Below are 22,146 nucleotides of genomic sequence, written 5' to 3'. Positions count from 1 at the left end.
TGGTTCAGTAAACTAAATCACAAGTATGGGGAAGACTGCTGATCTGACTGCTGTCCAGAGGACCATCATTGACACGCTCCATTAGGAGGGTAAGACACAAAAAGAAATTTCTCAAAGAGCAAGCTGTTCACAGAGTGCAGTTTCAAAGCACAGCTACAAAAAGTCTGTTGGAAGGGGGAAATGTGGCAGGAAACGCTGCACAACCAAGAGAGATGACCGCAGCCTTAACTGCATTGTGAAGAAGAGTTGCTTCTATAATTTGGGGGAGCTTTAAAGACAGTGGACTGAAGCTGGAGTCTAGGTATCAAAAGCCACTGTTCACGGACGTGTCCGGGAAATGGACTACAATAGCCTTATTCCCATGGCCAAGCCACTTCTGAACTCAAGACAACAGAAGAGGCGTCTGACTTGGGCTATGGAAAAGATGCACTGGACAGTTCGAGAGTGGTCCAAAGTCCTCCTTTCACACGATAGCAAGTTTTGTATTTCATTTAGAAGTCAAGGTGCCAGAGTCTGGAGAAAGGCTGGAGAGAAGCAAAATCCAAGTTGCTTAAAATCCAGTGTGAAGTTCCCACAGTAAGCGATGGTTTGGGGAGGCATGTCAGCTGCTGGTGTTGGTCCACTGTGTTTCATCAAGTCCAGAGTAAATGCAGATTTTAGAGCACTACATGCTTCCGTCTGCTGAAAAGATCTATGGAGATGATGATTTCATTTTCCAGCATGATCTGGCACCTGCCCACAGTGCCAAAACCACCAGTAAATGGTGTACTGACTATGGCATTACTGTCCTCGATTGGCCTGCCAATTCCCCTGACCTGAACCCCATAGATAATTTGTGGGGTATTGTGAAGAAGAAGCTGAAAGACACCAGACCCAACAATGCAAATGAGCTAAAGGCCGCTATTGAAGCATCCTGGGCATCCATAACCCCTCAGCAATGCCACAGGCTGATTGCCTCCATGCCACGCCGCATTGATGCAGTAATCCGTGCAAAAGGATTCCCAACCAAGTACTGAGTGCATCAATGGACATTTTCAAATGTTTGATTTTGTTTTGCTGTTTTAAATCTTGTTTTTACACTTGGTCTGAGGAAATATTCTAATTTTTTGAGATATGATTTTTGAGTTTTCTTAAGCTGTAAGCCATACTCAGCAATATTAAAATTATAAAAGGCTTGCAATATTTAAGTTGATTTGTAATGAATCCAGAATGTATGACATTTTTGGTTTTTTAATTGCATTACAGAAAATAAAGAACTTTATCACAATATTCTAATTTTCTGAGACAGTCCTGTAAATTATATATCAAGTAACTATTATATAAGTAATATTATTATCAAACCGTCTGTGTCACTCCAAATCATTAAATCCATCGATAAAATTCCTCGTCCTTTGTCAACAACACCGCGCGCGCGCCCTAACGTCAGCCTCGTCGTTATTCCACAGAGCCAGTATATAACTATATTGTAGCGTTAACAAAGTACAAGGAAAGACGTGGGTTTGGTAAACGGCTCTTTATTTAACAAAACAAGAGTTCAACGAGCCAACAACTACTGAACTGTAACGATAAAAACATATACAAGTTGCTACACGAAATAAAATATAACATAAATAGTTCACCGCCACACGGCCCCAAGCACCGGCGTGGACTTCCAGGCGTGTGGCGGCGTGGACTTCCATCCCCGGAGGTGGCACTTCCATCCCCGGAGGTGGCTGGGACCTACGCAGAGTAGGACCGGGCGTGCGTAGGAGCAGTGTCCGAGCCCCATCCACCGTCCCCGGACAGCCACCCGGCCGAGCACCGGCCCCTGACTTCCAGCCACGGAGGTGAAAGAGAGCTCTGTAGAGTATGACCGGGCGTGCGTAAAAGCCATGTCCGAGCCCCATCCACCGTCCCCGGACAGCCACCCGGCCGAGCGCCGGCCCCCGACTTCCATCCACGGAGGTGAAAGAGAGCTCCGTAGAGTAGGACCGGGCGTGCGTAAAAGCCATAATAGTTTTTCAAACCTTCTGTCACTCCAAATCATTAAATCCTTCAAACTCTTCGACCTCTGTGTCACTTACAATCAAAGCCGCTAATGATGCCGGTAGTACGTGGGGCCCTTCGTCATCCTGTGATCGAATCTTTGTCCTTTATGTAAACAACCGCCGCGCCGCGCTGCTGACGTCACTTGAAATTCAAATTACAGTAATCCCTTGATACATCGCGGTTCGTTTATCGCGGTTTCACTTTTTTATTTTTTTTATTTTGAAGATTTATGAAAAAATTCACATATAAGTCGCTCCTCAGTATAAGTTGCCCACCCACCCAAACTATGAAAAAAATGCGACTTATAGTCCGAAAAATACGGTATATTAATACGTTTTCAAATAATCAAATGTCTGGCTTATTAAAACGTTTTGGGCAATAATTTTTCCACTCCTTTATGAAAGAAGACTGATTTATCTTTTGTTTCATCAAAATAAGACATTTACAGTCATTGGCTATCCCTCCATACTCAGCCACCATAGTGCACTGAATCATTCACAAATGACACATCACTACTTGTACACCATCTCCCAATTCACTCACTGAAAAAAGAAGAAAAATGTTTTTTTATCCAGTCATTGTGCAACCTTGGACAAAATGGCCTGTGACCCAGTACCAGCAAATATTTCGTTGTGGTTGGAGACTCCTGCTGTAGAGCATTCAGAACAATGAAATCACTGAAGTTCTCAGTTTTCTACATGTCATTATTGTGAAGTTGTGTGGTCATATAACTGTGCTAATTTGTGGCAAACCAAGTGCACAAACACGCGCATGCACACACACATACAGTACACACGCACACACATTCATACATGCATACACTTTATGGGTTTTCCAAATATTATTCAAAATTCTACCTACCTATTTGTTCAGATGAAGTGACCCATGAAATAGTACCAAGCCCCCCCTCATCTCGTCAGCACTCTGTAAAGCTGACGACTGCCTGATTCAGGCTCTACTATTACCCCTCAGTGCACCCAGCTTTACTGCCACAGTGCCAAAGCCTGAGCTAAACTCAGACCTTTGCCTTTTGGGATGGGTTTTCAAGTTGGTATATGGACATGAACTTGCTGCAATGTGTATGTGTTTTTACCCAAGCGTATTTACAGAAGACCTGTCCCTAAAAAAAAATGGTGAAAGAAAAAGTCCACCTGGGGCTCAATACTGTAGCGTGCTTCCATTTTTTTAAAATCTCACACTAACACATGCACACACAAACACACAGACACGCACGCGCGCACACACACACACACACACACACACACACACACACACACACACACACACACACACACACACACACACACACACACATTGAGAAGCTGTCAAAAAAGGTCCTTGGGGTCAGTCCATGATGCAAAAAAGACCCCTGCTCTAGTAACAAAGTGTGCTAAGCTAGCTGATACAGTAGGCAATTACTTTTTCTGTCGACCATGCAACTAAATAGTGTAAAATATGAATTTAATAATGTACTTTTAGAAAACAGTAAATTGTATTATTTTAATGAGATAACATTGGTGTAGCCCTTGTATTTTGTTGTAATTAGCAAGATGTGATAAAAATTTAAAATATTCAGTTTTATTAAAATTATATCCATCCCCAAGTCCCTCCCTCCATCATGATACAATGTTCCGGAGTGACATTAATTCTGACAATAAAACAGACCTGATCACCTGTTTCAAACTGTTTTGTTCAGTCCAGTGTAATGCCATTATAATCGCAAGTAATCCCTGCAGTGTATGCTTTACCCTACAGCGGTAGTCACATTGAATGCAGCTAAACGTAAATGATTATGTCTGTGTATGTTCTTCTGTGGGTTTTTAGCTTGTTTTTTTTATCTTTTTATTCTATTTATTCTATATATTTTTTATCGCATGCGCGGATCGGTTGGCACTTTTTGAATTTCATTGTACATGTGACAATGACAATAAAGATCTATTCTATTCTATTCCATAGTTCACTTGATCTTGTGCGGTTCTAGTTGTAATGGAAACGCAAAGGAGGCAATGTGTCTGGCACTTGGAGAAGAAAATCATCTGAAAGGAAAAAGAAATGAGAACATATACATCTGCATGCATGACATCATTTGACAAACTAAAACAACAGTTATTGGCAGTACTCATAAAAGGAAGATGAGTTAGTAGAGAGACTAATCTTTGCTCACAGTAATTGTGAGTGTGTGCTGTGCATATTTTGCCTCTGTGTCATCAAGCAAATGAGATTTGGGGTTATGGGGGATGGGGTGAAGTGAGGCTGTGACATTAAGTAATGATTAAACTTGAGGTATCCAGTCAAGGCAGAAGAAAAGAGTGAACAGCTGAACTAAACACAATAAAAACAATTCTGAACAGATGGCAAAGAAAGTCATCCGTCTATTTCCCATACCACTTATCATGCTGGGAGCTAGAGTCTTTCCTCGCTGACATTGGGCAAAAGGCAGACTATACCCTAGATTGGTCCCTCGCTTAAGCAAAGGGTACAGGTAGAGACGTACAACCATTCACACTCAGATTGACACTGTCACAGAGTCGAAAATTAACCAACGCAGCCTGCACTGAAGTCGGTCGGGCAAACCATCACCATCACTGACAGAATTGTCATTGACAAAAGTGATTCATGTACTGTATGACCAAATATTTGTTTTGATCTGTCATGGTTTTCAGAACAGTATACACGTATATATTAGTCTTATTGGGAATTGTTTGGATCTACAGCATGGTAGATATACTGCGTGCTTCATGTAACAAGTAAAAAACCTGGCAGATGATGTCAAAGTTACATTACACAGAAAACAATTGTGCTGTCATCAGTGGAATAATGGGATGAATGTTTATAAATGGTGCTCAGGGTATGACAGCTGAAAATCTGTTTTATAGGAATGGCTCATTCTTTGTCTTTCATATAGATAATTTTCTTTGTTCTCAGGTACAAATACACAGAAATAGGCATCACCACAAAGGGGACCTTATTATAGAACACACTTGACCCATTATGTTTAATAGTTCATTTTTCTTGGTGAAACCCAGGTGACAGCATAAAAGTGTGCAGGTGGATGCCTGAGACCTTGAGCTGCAGAAACTAATTATGCCCTTAGTGGTAATTATATGAGCAGAGCACAGGTCTGACCTTGAAAGGTGATTTAGTGGCACGGAAAGTGTTATGGTGGTGGTGGGAGGCATGACATGTCTCCAGTAAAGGATAAATGCTGTGGATAACGTAATTAGTATTCAGTAAAAGCATGTGAATTTGCTTGGAGTGCAGCACCATTACCCCAAACATAAATTCAAATTGCACTGGAATGACAAACCTATGAGGTTTCAATGTGCTACTATCACACCTGTTAAGTTATATTAAAGCATTGGTGGTGATGGGGGGATCATATGCATACATGTTTTAGCTACATCAGAATTAATGGTTACTCATTAATTTATTAATTTGTATCATTTCTCCTGACTAGACTGTATTGTCATGAATAAATCCTTACTCAACTGAACTTAATTAGTAGAACATTTTAAAAACTACAGCTAAATCAAACTGCAGTACAGTATTAAAATAAAGTATTGGTGAAAGATACAGAAGCTTTCACAGAGGTCATGCAAACCAAACTGCCTGCTGGAAAAACCAAAGCCAGTTTAATGCCATTTAGTGGGGAACTGGTTTACAAAAAAATAAATGAATACATACATCAGGGATGAGAATTTCCCGCGGATCGGCGGATTTCCCTGTTTTTTTCCGTCTAAAGTATTCTCGTAAATTGTGTAAATCCGTTGAGAAAATTATTTTTTTATATATGGGGGGAGAGGCCGGGCAATGTTAGCCTCGGCGACTCGCGAGCATACCCCCGCCCGCTGTGACGGCATATATATATATATATATATATATATACCTTATTTTTCGGACTATAAATCGCGTTTTTTTCATAGTTTGGGTGGGGGGGCGACTTATACTGAGGAGCGACTTATATGTGAATTTTTTTCACAAATTTTCAAAATTCAAGAAAAACAAAAACAAAAATGAAACCGCAATAAACGAACCGCAATGTAGCAAGGGATTACTGTAATTTGAACTGCAAGTGACGTCAGAGGCGCGGCGCGGCGGTTGTTTACATAAAGAACAAAGGATTCGATCACGGGATGACGAAGATGACGAAGGGCCCCACGTACTACCGGCATCATTAGCGGCTTTGTTTGTAAGTGACACGGAGGATGAAGAGTTTGAAGGATTTAATGATTTGGAGTGAGACAGAAGGTTTGAAAAACTATTATGGCTTTTACGCACGCCTGGTCCTACTCTACAGAGCTCTCTTTCACCTCTGTAGACGGAAGTCGGGGGCCGGCGCTCGGCCGGGTGGCTGTCCGGGGACGGTGGATGGGGCTTGGACACTGCTCCTACGCACTCCTGGTCCTACTCTACGTAGGTCCCAGCCACAGTGCCACCTCCAGGGGTGGAAGTCCACGCCGCCACACGCCTGGAAGTCGACGCCGGTGCTTGGGGCCGTGTGGCGGTGAACTATTTATGTTATAGTTATTTGATATATTTTATTTCGTGTCGCAATGTATATGTTTTTATCGGTACAGTTCAGTAGTTGTTGGCCCGTTGAACTCTTGTTTTATTAAATAAAGAGCCATTTACCAAACCCACGTCTTTCCTGGTACTTTGTTAACGCTACAATATAGTTATATACTAGATCTGTGGAATAACGACGAGGCTGACGTCAGCGGCGCACGTGCGGCGTTGATTTGGAGTGACACAGATGGTTTGATAATATTGTTGTTTATATGATAGTTATTTGATATATACTTTATATATCGTTATATGGGTCTGTGGAATATTTAGAACTGCAACACGAGTCTGACGTCAGCGGCGCGGTGCATACTCGGCATCGTTTACATAAAGAACGATGGATGGATTTAATGAATTGCAGTGACACAGATGGTTTTATAAACGTGTTATTTATGTAAGAGTTATTTGAATAACTCTGAATGTTATGTCAGGCCCGTTCTCAGCTCTTTGTTTGTGTTTATGTCACGTTAGCATACCTATCGTTAAATTCCCCCCAAAATGCGACTTATACTCCGGAGCGACTTATATATGTTTATTTTCACTTTATTGTGCATTTTATAGCTAATGCGACGTATATTCCGGAGTGACTTTTAGTCTGAAAAATACGGTATACCGTTTTTTTCCATGTATAATGCGCCCCCATGTATAATACGCACCCTAAAAATGGCATGTCAATGCTGGTAAAAAGCTGTACCCATGTATAATACGCACCCAAATTTTGACTTTTTTTTTTTTTCTTGTTTTTTTTTTTTTTTCTCAAGTCCCAATGATCGTCACACACGCATCTGGGTGTGGTGAAATTTGTCCTCTGCATTTCACCCATCCCCGTGTGATTTTGATCCATCCCCTGGGGGAGAGGGGAGCAGTGAGCAGCAGCGGCGCCGCGCTCGGGAATCATTTGGTGATCTAACCCCCCAATTCCAACCCTTAATGCTGAGTGCCAAGCAGGGAGGCAATGGGTCCCATTTTTATAGTCTTTGGTATGACCCGGCCGGGTTACTTAAGTCCGTAAACGTAAAATTATTTCAGAAAAAAGATCATCTTTGGGAACAACCGGATGTTATTCTGCCGGTCAGTATCACTGCGCATGCAGTAGCAAACTCGATAGCGAAGAAATATGTGAGACTCTCAAGCAATGTTCCCTCTAAGCTGCGCGCGTGCGCAATCGCGCACTGCCCGCACATTCTCAGCGCACAAGAAAATCTATCCAGCGCATAAACAACATCCCCCATCCCCCCCCCCCCCCGAAGCGAAGCGAACACGCAGCGTTTGACGTCCCATTACCACCCCCCCCACCCCCCGGAAGCGAAGCCAAGCGAACACACAGCGTTTGACGTCCCATTACCCCCCCCCCCGAAGCGAAGCGAGCTGCATGAAACCCGGCAAAGAGCGAGCCGCGGGTTGGCCACCTGATGTTGCTCACAGTAGTCCTCAGTTTGCTCAGGGAGCTTGTGTGTATGCCCAGATACATGAAAAATTAGAGGGAACATTGGCTCAACGGGATCACCAATATTTGAGTGATGTTCCAGTTATTTATCACAATTATTTATTATTATAATAATAATATATATAATATATATAATAATTATTTATTTATTATTCACAATTGTCATGGTGATCTTTCTGGTGATTTCTTAACTAGGCTGGATGTATTTTTTTTGTTGCCGTTGATTTCTCCGACTGCCCAGAAAGGCACCACCGCGATCAGTTCCAGAGATGCATGGTTGGCAGCAGCTTGGAAGCAGGAGTGGGAGTCGGCCGGACCCTCCCGAGTCCACCGCTACATTTGGGACCCAGGAGATGGCGCCATCGGAGGAGACGACCTACCACGCCGGCAATGGACCACGTTGAACCGCCTACGGACTGGGGTCGGTCGCTTTGGGTCATCAATGAAGACGTAGGGCTTGGCGGACAGTGCGGCATGCGAGTGTGGTGACCCTGAGCAGACCGCTGACCATATAATCAACATCTGCCCCTTATATGGACCACCCTCGGAAGCCAGCCTCTTCGACCTAGGACCAGAGATGCGGGCATGGCTACGTGACACCGAGTTGGACATCTGACGTTACACGAAAGAAGTTGTAAAGAACCATCCGTGACAAGATTTTCTTCAAACTTTGTTGTACCATGATTTTCTTAAAAAAAAAAAAAAAAAGAAAACTTTTTAAAAAAAATTAAAAAAATTGTACCCATGTATAATGCGCACCCCAGATTTTAGGACAATAAATTAGTTAAATTTTGCGCATTATACATGGAAAAAAACGGTATATATATATACCGTAATTTTCGGACTATAAGTCGCGGTTTTTTTTCATAGTTTGGGTGGGGGGGCGACTTATACTCAGGAGCGACTTATATACATATATATGTTTTTTTTTCACTTTTTTGGGCATTTTATGGCTGGTGCGACTTATACTCCGGTGCGACTTATAGTCCGAAAATTACGGTATATATATATATAATATATATATATATATAAATATTAGGGGTGTAACGATTCATCGATACACATCGATTAATCGATATAATGCTCTACGATTTATTGGCATCGATGCTAAACGTAAACATCGATTTATATCGCCGTGTTTGACCTCGGACATTAGACGCGACTTTATTTTGAAATCCAGTTCATTGTTGCTTGCTTCCTCTTTCCGGGAGCAGTACGCGGCGTGCTGTGTTGTGAGCAGAGCAGGCACGTGAAAGGGGAGCCGACAACTACGCGGCTCCTGGGCTGGTGCTATGGCTAGTGTCCAAGAAGACGAGGAAATTCGCTCCCCTTTGGGCTTCAAGTCATTCGTTTGGAAGCACTTTGGATTCCAAAGAAAAGATGGCTCAACGGACAATTAAAATTATTGTAAATAAATAGTTCAGTAATGCACTTTAAAGTTAATGGTATTACAAAAAAAGAAAGAATATTCATTTTTCTTTACTTATATGAGAAAAAATATAGGAATTCGATAAAGTTCAGTGTTAAAATAAGCACTTTGTATACTACAATACTCTTGTAATTTCCTAAATAAAGAGTTTGCAGTACCTTGTTGATTTTGCGTATGAATTGTTATAAATCAGGATATTGTTCTTTATTTTTTATTTAAAAAAAATAAATAAAAATAAAAATATCGATCGTGGAGCACTATATCGTGATGTATCGTGAATGAATCACAGCAGGCTTTAAGATATCGGCAATAATCGTATCATGGTCCTTTGTATTGATATGATATCGTATCATGACAAAACCCGCGATTTACACCCCTAATAAATATATATATATCCCCCCGCTACTTTTCCATGCTTTTTCACATTTGCCATTCTCATCCCTGATACATACATACATACATACCACATACATACTACATACATACATTAAATAATTACCATAATTTTCGGTCTATAAACCGCACCGGACTATAAGCCACACCAGCTAAAATTCGGGGATAGCCATTGTATTCTTTTGTTCAGACAAGGGTTGTAGGTCTTACCTTAGCAAACTTTTCCGACAGTTTCGGCAGCAACTTCCGCCTTCGTCAGAGAGTGTCACCTGATGGTGTGTGTGACACGTCTTATTCAGCTGTTGTTACTACGAGGGCGTGACCCTCCTGTCAGATTTGACAGGTGGGTCACGCCCGCTGCTGTCCTCTCGCCGCTCCAAAACACTGGTCCAGGTGTGTGAGAGCATGTACGCTCCCTCATCTCGGTTCATGGTGTATTGTCCATTTTTTCTGATTTCTATTGCCTCCATAATCCAGCGGTGGTGTCGATTTTCTTCGGTGCAGATGACTGGCTTTGTTCCAGTTCATGAGATTCAAGATTCAAGATTCAAGAGTTTTTATTCGCCATGTTTGAGCGTGCCAAACAAGGAATTTGACTTCGGTAAATCACACTCTCTGTTCAACATTGAGGTGACTAACAACACTCAGGACATGTGAAAAATGGCAAATATTCTCAAACATCCCCTGATCTTAAACTCCCAAAAGGGCAAGGAAAAACTCAAAACTCCAGCTAGGGGAAATGAGAAACCTTGAGAAGAGACCACAGATAGGAATGGTTCTCCCTTTTGCAGTGATCTGTTATGGCTGATTTGTGGGTCTCTTGTAGTGCCTTATCCTTTGTCGCTCTTGTGTGTATCTTGTCCATCTCCTTCTCACATTCCTTTTGGTGTTCTTTCTTCCTTGTGCTGAAGCTCCTTCCCGTTTCAACGATGTATATTTATTCTTCCTCCTGTGCACTAATACCATCGAAGTGTTCCTCCTCAGTGTCCGATTGGAATAGCGTTAGATATCCTTCGCCACACACTTTGTCAGTCTCTCTTTCGTCGCCGCTTTCATGTATTTCTTCTAGCGTTTTCCATGATGAGGGTCTGTTCATGCTAATTTTATTCATGCACGAAGCGCTAAGTTACATTAAACTAGCGAGCTACACGTACAGCTCCAGAGTAGACGTGACTGGGAAATGCCAAATTGACTGCCTTTAACTTAAAAGCGGTATAATAGGCATTTCTTTAGTCCCCCACAATGACGGTTTGTGTATAAAAGCTTCCGTTCAGTAATGTCCGTCTTGATCTCGTTCTGTCTCTTCTTTGTGTGAATTATACGGCACTATCTGCCTGACGGATGGACATGCGATCAACACACCATTTTTCTCCCCAGTGACCGTGTCACATATCCCTCCGCCCAGCAAAGCGGTGCTGCACAACAGTGGTCCACAGCCTTTTTACGAGTGTATAAAAGTGATCAAGTCATCACAAAAATCACAAATAAAATCCATTGATAAGCCGCACTGGACTATAAGCCGCAGGGTTCAAAATTTGAGAAAAAAGTCGCGGCTAATAGTACGGTAAGTAAATTAATTAATTAATGTTTACGGCATGAAATGTAATTTTACTAAATAATAACTACATAAAGAGGATATTTCGATAGATTAATACGCCACAGTAGGAACTAGGTGTCATGTCTTGTCCCCAGTTTTGCTATGTGTCCCTGATCATGTCCAAAATTTGTCAGTGTGTCTGTGTGCTCGCCCCTCCCTTCCTGTGTCACCTCAATCAATGTAACCGCGGTCACCTGCCTCGTGTTTCGTGTTTTGTATTTAAGTCCTGTCTGCCCCTCGCTCACCGTCGGATCATTGCGTGTGTGTTGTTGTCGTCAGGTCCTGTTGTTTTCTTGTCTCGCGTCCTGGTCAGTCAGTCTAGTTATTGTTGTGTTAATGTCATGATGTCTTTTTATTTCACGTCTTTTTGGTCAGTCTTGTTGTTAGGTTTTGTTAGTGAGTTATGTCAGTTTGCCGAGTCTTTTTTAGTTTGTTTCAATAAACCCTGGTCCAAGCTGCACTTGGTCGCCCTGCTCCATTTCCACTCCGAAGCCTGACACGAGGGCTGGATATCGATTCAGATTTTCAAAATCGATTCGATTGGATTCATCCATCCATTTTCTATACCGCTTGTCCCCACGGGGGTTGCAGGCGTGCTGGAGCCCATCCCGGCAATCATTGAGCGGTAGGCGGGGGACACCCTGAACCAGTTGCCAGCCAATTGCAGGGCACACAGAGACAAACAACGATCGGCACTCGCATCTACAGGCAATTAGGAGTGCTCAATCAGCCAACCAGGCATGTTTTTGGGATGTGGGAGGAAACCAGAGTGCCCGGAGAAAACCCACACAGGCACGGGGGGAACATGCAAACTCCACACAGGGAGGGCAGGAGGTGGAATCGAACCCGCACCCTCTGAACTGTGAGGCGGACATGCTAACCAGTGTGCCTTGAGTTTTAAAGTAGAAAAAAAAAAAAAACTTAAGTGGGTGCCCAAAACTCAAATAAATTTGACAGGTGAATTGCCAACTATCCATCCATCCATCCATTTTCTGAACCGCTTAGTCCCCACGGGGGTCGCAGGAGTGCTGGAGCCTATCCCAGCCGTCATCGGGCAGTAGGCGGGGGACACCCTGAACCGGTTGCCAGCCGATCGCAGGGCACACAGAGACAAACAACCATTTGCACTCGCACTCACACCTAGGGACAATTTGGAGTCCTCAATCGGCCTACCAGGCATGTTTTTGGGATGTGGGAGGAAACCGGAGTGCCCGGAGAAAACCCACGCGGGCCCGGGGAGAACGAATTGCCAACTAATGAGGTTAAAATATATATGATTATGTATTATGAAACCTCTTATTTAATTACTATATGCTTCGCGACAATCCTGAGCGGGATCCTGGTTTAAGTAAGCCATTTTAAACTTAAAACCATCCATTTTCTATACGGCTTGTCCCCACGGGTGTCACGGGCGTGCTGGAGCCTATCCCAGCAGTCATCGGGCAGTAGGCGGGGGACACCCTGAACCGGTTGCCAGCCGATCACAGGGCACAGACGAACAACCATCCGCACTCGCACTCACACCTAGGGGCAATTTGGAGTGCTCAATAGGCCTACCAAGCAGTGACGTGCGGTGAGGTATGACCGGGGAGGCACTGACGTCACCCCCCCCCGGTAAAATTTGTCCGGCACCTAACCGTGTCACAAAAAAGGTTGGGGAACGCTGCTCTGGTGTGGCTTATTCATTATTTAATTTGAACTATTTTAATTAAAATCTCATATCAGCAGTCTTCACACATAAAAACACTCAATAAAGCACATGGAATCAAAAACTTGTTTTGGATCGTGCGTACCACTCCGTTCCGAAGTCCCGTTGTCCGAATCAAACCTTTTAACTCCGGAGTTGCTCTTCCTTTACCGATGACCTCCTGCTTCGACCGAAAATCCATAGTTGAAAATCGTTTGGATATGTAATCCTCCATTGTAAAACGAAATGTAAAAACGGGGGGGTGAATGTAAAACGAAGTAAATGGACGACTGCTCCTCAGTTGTTCACTGTAAATTTGAATTGGAGATCTCTTATTCTACAGGTAGGTGCATGAAGCACCCTAACCCCAACCCTAACCCTGCCATAAGGCTGGAGAAACACGACGTTACAGACAGATGACAAAAAACACAAGATATTATATACGTCAGCTTAACTACGGAAATTAGTTAATATAGCCACAGTGTATGAACACTTAAACAGGGACATAAAGACAGAGAGCAGTTCTGTCTAACTGCATAGCCTGTCAACATAGGCAGCCGTGTGATTACGCAAGTTGGCTCCTCCGGGCGAATCGTCTTCGGTTTTAAAATAACTATAAAAATTCAGCGATTTTTGGTTCAAAATGATACAAAGCTATTGAAATTAAAAAGAAAATGACTTTACAATAAAAACAATTGTTGATGGCTGTTAATTTCTGTTCATTCTGTGTTGTCACTCTAGCCATAAGAAAGTCATTGGCCAAGTTGTCCTTGAAAGTCTGGGTTAGAAAACATTAACATGCTGGGCGCAGCACTCTGACATCATTGCCAGGATATTAAATACCATGCCTGTTCAGCAAGAGTATCAAATAAACATTATTTTCCAATCAAACAATACTTTTTCCAACCGGTCACAGAGAAAACTGTAACACATTTTCGTGCAATCTGGGATCTGCTGTAATTTACTGCAATTTAAAAACCACATATACTGTACTTATATACACAATAGCCCCTTTCAGACCAAACAGCCCAGGAACTTTGAGTTCCTTGTAGCAGGAGTTCCTAGTCGTAGGAAGTTGTGAGTGGCCCACGAGTTTGTGTTCACACTGTGCAACAGTGGGAAAGGTAGTTTATTCAAATTGGACTGATTATGTGTCAGTAGAGGGGTGCAGGGAAGAGCCTGTACCACATTGTCCATCCACCTGGCAATTTATTTTCTCTCTCTCTCAATAGTGAAATTATTACTGCAGTGAAACAGAAATTGACTGCACACTAGGGTTGGGCATCATTTGAAATTTAATGATTCTGATTCCTAATGATTCTCGATTCCAATTCACTACAACAACAAAATAGAACGAGTTATCGTTGGACAAATGTATAAACTTCTCTGTACTTTCATTTGGTGACTTTTACGACTGTTTGTGACCTTTACTATGAGTTAACCTGGGAGCTATTTTTAATCAGTATATTTATTTTTGTATTTTTGTTTTATCATTCACAACAGCTTTATTTTGAGAACCTAAAAAAAATCCATGCAGCAGTTACTTAAAATATGCTACTGAACACCGATTGATGGGTTAACTACGGTAATGGTGTTTTTTAGAAAGAAAAAAGAAACACATACATTTTTTTTTTTTTTTACACAGACTTTGGGGTCCAGTATTCGGTAATCGCATTTAAAGTCAAAGTCTGCTTTATTGTCAGTTTCTTCACATGTCAAGACATTCAAAGAGATCGAAATTGCGTTTCCTACTATCCCACGGTGACAAGTAAACAATACAAAAAGTAAAAATAAGAAGGCACATACAATGAATAAATAAGAGCAATGAATAAATAAGAGCAACTTGGTGGAAATGGTGCAATTGTGCATACAGCAGAAAGTCAGTATAATAGCGCAAAAGTACAGAAGGAGTAGTGCAAGTGGAGTAGTGCAAGGCAGCCCGAAAGCGTGTCTTGTGTCATTTAGAAAGGCATGGTTTTAGGCAGCTGAAGCCTTTGTTACGTTAATTTCAGGCATATTGTTGGACAGCCGAAGTAGTCCATTTGCGCCACACATATCGAAGTTTGTTGACATTTCATTAAAAGAGAAGCAAAACGCATATGACAATATCAGGGGGATTGAGTAAATCCTTTTGCTGTTATGCGAATTGGATGGAAGAGAGAATAAAACAGCCACTTATTCTACTACTGTGTCCGGCCATGCTCTTGGACTTGTGAGTGACTGTGTGGATGAGGTGCTCCTGCAAACCTCGCCCCTTTTAGAATAAAAAAAAGATCCTAGCTATCTGTAACGCTGTAATAGCAGTGAAATAGCGGTCATAATATCAAACAGCCCGACTTTTTATTATCGAACGCCCTTAAATTTCTCACAGAAATTCATTGAATCACTAGCGCTAAGGTTTACGCACACGTCATTTTGTTTCGTACGGTCCTTATATCATCCATTTAAAATACTACTTGAAAATGTATTTATGACAAAAACAATTGGGGTAAGTGACCAAACTGCGTTAGACAGAAAGTCGCGTAGGATCAAAGCAAGTAAAATCGAGAATTAGGTGTATATGACACAATGCTGCATTTTAAGGGCCAGCAAAGAAAATGTATCTAATCTAAGCACTCGGTGGAACCATCTGTGTGTCGATGTATGCTGTATGCTTGAATTATAATTGTTATATAGTATATTTGTATAAAGGTTCAATAAATGCTGTTCCAATTTCAAAAATAGACTCATGTAAATAATCGTGATTTCAATATTGAACAAAATAATAGTCATTATGATTTTATCCATAATCGAGCAGCCATACATAACCATGCAAGACACCTCAACTCAGGGGTCACCAACTCCGGTCCCACTGCGATCGTCCCACTGCTGCGGCGCGTGGTGGCTCTTGCTGCTGCCACAGCTCCGCCTTACGAATGCCGCTGATCGTGGTCCGGACTTTCGAGTGCTGCTGATTGCGGCGAGGACTTTTTTTTAGCCGCCCGAGTGCGGGTTTTGTGTGAGTTGCCGCCCGAGTGCGGTTCGGTTCCCCTCATCGCCGCCCGAGTGTGGTTCGGTTCCCCTCGTCGGCGCCCGAGTGCAGTTCGGTTCCCCTTGTCGCCGCCCGAGTGCGGTTCGGTTCCCCTCGTCGCCGCCCGAGTGCGGTTCGGTTCCCCAAGTCGCCGCCCGAGTGCGGTGCGATTCGGTTCTCCAAGTCGCCGCCCGAGTGCGGTGCAGTTCGGTTCCCCAAGTCGCCGCCCGAGTGCGGTGCGGTTCGGTTCCCCTCGTCGCCGCCCGAGTGCGGTTCGGTTCCCCTCGTCGCCGCCCGAGTGCGGTTCGGTTCCCCAAGTCGCCGCCCGAGTGCGGTGCGGTTAGGTTCCCCAAGTCGCCCCCCGAGTGCGGTGCGGTTCTGTTTCCCAAGTCGCCGCCCGAGTGCAGTGCGGTTCGGTTCCCCTCGTCGCCGCCCGAGTGCGGTCCTGTGCCCCAAGTCGCCGCCCGAGTGCGGTTCTGTGCCCCAAGTCGCCGTCGTGCGCGGTTCAGGCTATTTCAGAGACCAGCAGGGTCGTCTGGACTGGTGCGCTGACCCCCCGCCCCCCCGCGTGCCGCCGTGGGGGGTTGGTTTTTTGGGACGTCGGGGGCCGTCCCTTGTGGGGGGGGTTCTGTCATGTCTCGTCCCCAGTTTGGTTATGTGTGTAGATTGTCATCGTTTCTGTGTGCTCGCCCCTCCCTTCCTGTGTGCCCGTGATTAGTGTAATCATACTCACCTGCCTCTTGTTACCTGTGTTGTATTTAAGTTCTGTTTGTGTGTCACTCCCTGTCGGAGCATTGCCTGCATGCATTTGCTGCTGTCATGGAAGGCCACCCTGTTGGTTTTGTCTCACGTCTCTGTTCGGGTCCTGTTATTGATCTTGTCAGTAAGTTATGTTAGTTTGCCGAGTATGTCTTTTGAGTTCGTCAATAAACCCTGGTCCAAGCTGCACTTGCTCCATTCCAACTCCCTCCGAATCGTGACAAGTAATGTGGAACAAGAGGTCAGGGGGAGGTATGGATACTAGATCATGCCTCCCTCCCTTTACTATTCTGTTTTCTGACCCTCCTCCAATCAGCCACCATGATCTAGTAAAAATGTTGGTGACCTTGGAGACTTTATCATGGTTTGTGTAGCCTCAGTATGTTTACCTTTAAAGTAAGACACAATGAAAGCAAGACACATTGCACAATGTGAAATGTTTATCGATTTACTAATTGCTCACTGTGCAATGGAAATACACTGAATCTTGGCTATGACAAAATGAGCATCATGGTCGTAGTGTCTGCATCATCAGTTTGGTTTCATGTTGGTTGTTGTCACGACGACTACGACCAATCAACACAGGAAAGAAGTCATATTACTGGAGCTTTGTTGGGAAATGTCTAAAGATGGTCACTAATCAATTTTGTAAATATAAAAATGGATTAAAAAAAACGGCACTTTTGTGTATTCAACAAGTTTTTGAATCCATGTGCTTTATTGAGTGTTTTTATGTGTGAAGACTGCTGATATGAGATTTTAATAAAGTGTAGATGGTTTCTTAGTTTTAAAATAAAGTGCAAGAAAATGACTGCTGTTTAAACCTAAAGGGCAATTCTTATAACTGAGAACCTTCATTTCTATTACAAAAACAGAAACTGGCCTTTTCACAGACAAAAGCATGTCCTTTTACAAAACAGAATGCCAAAATGACTTACCGTATTTTCCGCCCTAAAAGGCGCACCGGGTTATAAGGCGCACCTTCAATGAACGGCCCATTTTAAAACTTTGTCCATATATAAGGCGCACCGGATTATAAGGCGCATAAAATAGAAGCTATACTGCAACAAACTGAGGTTGACTAGGGTTGCGGTATGCATCCACTAGCCAATAACCAACGAGCCCTCTGTAAACAATCGCGTTTCTCAAACGATCTCCTATAAAATGATCGGAACTGACTAAAGTTCAATCTAACGCATTGGTACTACTTACCTATGTTTCCCTTCCATATCGATCCGTAGATTTACTCGAAACATTAACAGAGCAGCCTATTTTGACATGAAATAGCCTGGTACGTTTAGCAGCTATCGTCATAGCATTAGCCATCCGCATAGTCCCACGAGCCTCAGCTCGCAATCTCCCATGAGCCTCAGCAAAGTGTAAACAATCGCGTTTCTCAAACGATCTCCTATAAAATGATCGGAACTGACTAAAGTTCGATCTAACGCATTGGTACTACTTACCTATGTTTCCCTTCCATATCGATCCGTAGATTTACTCGAAACATTAACAGAGCAGCCTATTTTCACATGAAATAGCCTGGTACGTATAGGAGCTATCGTCATAGCATTAGCCATCCGCATAGTCCCACGAGCCTCAGCTCGCAATCTCCCATGAGCCTCAGCAAAGTGTAAACAATCGCGTTTCTCAAACGATCTCCTATAAAATGATCGGAACTGACTAAAGTTCGATCTAACGCATTGGTACTACTTACCTATGTTTCCCTTCCATATCGATCCGTAGATTTAGTCGAAACATTAACAGAGCAGCCTATTTTGACATGAAATAGCCTGGTACGTATAGCAGCTATCGCAATAGCATTAGCCATCCGCAAAGTCTCACGAGCCTCAGCTCGCAATCTCCCATGAGCCTCAGCAAAGTGTAAACAATCGCGTTTCTCAAACGATCTCCTATAAAATGATCGGAACTGACTAAAGTTCGATCTAACGCATTGGTACTACTTACCTATGTTTCCCTTCCATATCGATCCGTAGATTTACTCGAAACATTAACAGAGCAGCCTATTTTCACATGAAATAGCCTGGTACGTATAGCAGCTATCGTCATAGCATTAGCCATCCGCATAGTCCCACGAGCCTCAGCTCGCAATCTCCCATGAGCCTCAGCAAAGTGTAAACAATCGCGTTTCTCAAACGATCTCCTATAAAATGATCGGAACTGACTAAAGTTCGATCTAACGCATTGGTACTACTTACCTATGTTTCCCTTCCATATCGATCCGTAGATTTACTCGAAACATTAACAGAGCAGCCTATTTTGACATGAAATAGCCTGGTACGTATAGCAGCTATCGTTATAGCATTAGCCATCCGCAAAGTCTCACGAGCCTCAGCTCGCAATCTCCCATGAGCCTCAGCAAAGTGTAAACAATCGCGTTTCTCAAACGATCTCCTATAAAATGATCGGAACTGACTAAAGTTCGATCTAACGCGTTGGTACTACTTACCTATGTTTCCCTTCCATATCGATCCGTAGATTTACTCGAAACATTAACAGAGCAGCCTATTTTTAAATGAAATAGCCTCGCGGGTACAACAGCTATTCGGTGACGCCCCCTGACTACAGTTGCCGTAATGTTGGGAAGCGATGCGACCTTGTAATTTACTAGTCGTACTAAAACATACTGAAACATTTTGGCAGAGCACTGTGTACAACCAGTATGGATCAACAAATTCATCAATTGATCCATATATAAGGCGCACTGGCCTATAAGGCGCACTGTCGGCTTTTGAGAAAATTTTAGGTTTTTAGGTGCGCCTTTTAGGGCGGAAAATACGGTAATACCAAGACAACAAAATCTCATTATTTTTTAACTGTGGTCATTCAGTGGGAGATTTTTTTTTTTTTTTCATATATATAAAAAGCAGCATCGACGCACAAGCTGTGCCAGGTCTGGGAAACGGGACTTGTTGCTTTTCCAGTATTCCAGCCGTTTCATGGTCTTCTCTGGGCTTATATGTAGATGTGTTTGTCTGCATCTAAGAGTGCAAATGTGTATTGCTATTATCTGGTATAGACACGGTAAACAAATATTTGTAAAGTAGCACCATCTTAATAACTCGGCTCCAAATTATGCATTATGGAAGTTTAGGTCTTCTCTGGAACAAAGCAGCTGGTGAGCAAATGCTATCAGTTCTGTGATATTGTCACCGATCCCTTTATCTTCATACCTATTAAACCTTTTTGCATTTATCAAATGCTTCATCAAGAGTTGTAAATACAGATGCTTTTTGTTTGTTTACACAATTAGCCTTAACACAGCTAGCAGCTTCATATTCTTTCCATATGCTCTCAGGATGATACATTTTTAAGTTACCGTATTTTCCGGACTATAAGGCGCACCGGACTATAAGGCGCACCTTCAATAAATGGCCCATTTTAAAACTTTGTCCATATATAAGGCGCACCGGACTATAAGGCGCATCATTAATGCATTCATTTTCTGAGACCATTCGCACTGACATTCCACAAACCATTACCATTGTGAATGAACTTGTAAATATGTAACTATATCCTTTACTATATCCTTTGCAGATAGGTTGATATTGCAAATGAGAATCTGTTGACAATTGCACTACCAGAAAAGTTAAAGATTAAAATAATAACAAATTAACAATTTTATGAAAGTTGAATGAATTTTTTATTAGATGTACTAAGTTTGTTTTATTGTTGTTATTGTTGTATGAATAAGAAGGGTGACATTGGTGTTTGTGACTGCAATAAACAGGCCAGGTTGCATCATGTCAGATTTTTAATCCAAATCAAATCATTCTTCATTTCATCTTTTTTATTTCAACCTCAGATGCCACAAATTACTTTATAATCACAAAATAATGGTCCATAGTCTTTTTGATTCATGATTCGTAGTCTTCAGCGGGCCACTTATGATTGATTTTATGACACAATGCTTCAAGCCAATTTAAATTTAGACGCGGGCCGGGATTTGGTCCATATATAAGGCGCACTGGACTATAAGGCGCACTGTCGGCTTTTGAGAAAATTTGAGGTTTTTAGGTGCGCCTTATAGTCCGGAAAATAAGGTACCGTTTTTTTCCGTGTATAATACGCAAAATTTAACTAATTTATTGTCCTAAAATCTGGGGTGCGCATTATACATGGGTACAATTTTTTTTTAATTTTTTTTTTTTAATTTAATTTATTATTTTTTTTTTTTTAAGAAAATCATGGTACTGGTACGAGTATTGATTTATGTATTGTTCTCTTCTTGTCATGTTGTGAAAGAATGTGGGTTGAATAAATACCGAAAGAACAATAGTGTGTTTGTACTGTGCTCTGGTCATTTCGTCAAAGAAGGGATAATAGTCCTCTTCTCTTCTTGACTGACAATGAATGTGATAGTTTAATACAATCAGCAAATAACAAAATGCGTATTACAGGTAATATTTTATTTCACAACACTTTGCCTTGTTCCTTTCGTCTCTGCTGTTCACTTCAAACACGCTCCATACGAACGCAATGCTCTCGTATCAGACGCTTGCTCGATCACCTGCTCGTTTGCTGTCACAATGTACCCTACACAAATCCGAAACATTTGTTGCGGCTCCGAGTCACGACGAGGGGCAAGTTTTGGTTTCCAAGGGTGTTTTTATTCCTCTTCAACGTCTCTCCCATACAGAGCCGCCTTTTTCACATGTCCGCACGTCACTTTCCTCTCTTTTCATCTGATCGCGGTGGTGCCTTTACGGGCAGTCGGAGAAATCAACGGCAACAAAAAAAATACATCCAGCCTAGTTAAGACCATACCAAAGACTATAAAAATGGGACCCATTGCCTCCCTGCGTGTGTGACGATCATTGGGACTTTAAAAAAAAAAAAAAAAAAAAAAAAATTGGGTGCGTATTATACATGGGTACAGGCTTTTTTCCAGCATCAACATGCCATTGTTAGGGGGCGTATTATACACGGAAAAAAACGGTACTTATAATTTGTTGTGTTATAGCTTGCCCCATCCCCAACCCCACCCCTCGACACTTCTGCTAAACATGTGTTGCAAACAGTGAGTGAATAATTTGTCTCTGACACACGCTGAAGTAACCCCACTTCATGGGGGATGGCAACACTATGTTGTTTTAGGGTTCTGAAAACAAGCCGCGCATGTGTGCAGTACTGTGACATCACAACGTGCGAGAAGTGTGCAGTAGGGACTGGGGCGGAGAAGAGAGGATTGTCAGGAGGAAAGCAAAAGCAGAAA

Source organism: Syngnathus acus, chromosome 21 (assembly GCF_901709675.1).
Source record: "Syngnathus acus chromosome 21, fSynAcu1.2, whole genome shotgun sequence".
In the NCBI taxonomy this organism is placed as follows: domain Eukaryota; kingdom Metazoa; phylum Chordata; class Actinopteri; order Syngnathiformes; family Syngnathidae; genus Syngnathus; species Syngnathus acus.
Note: the sequence above shows the minus strand (reverse complement) of the source record.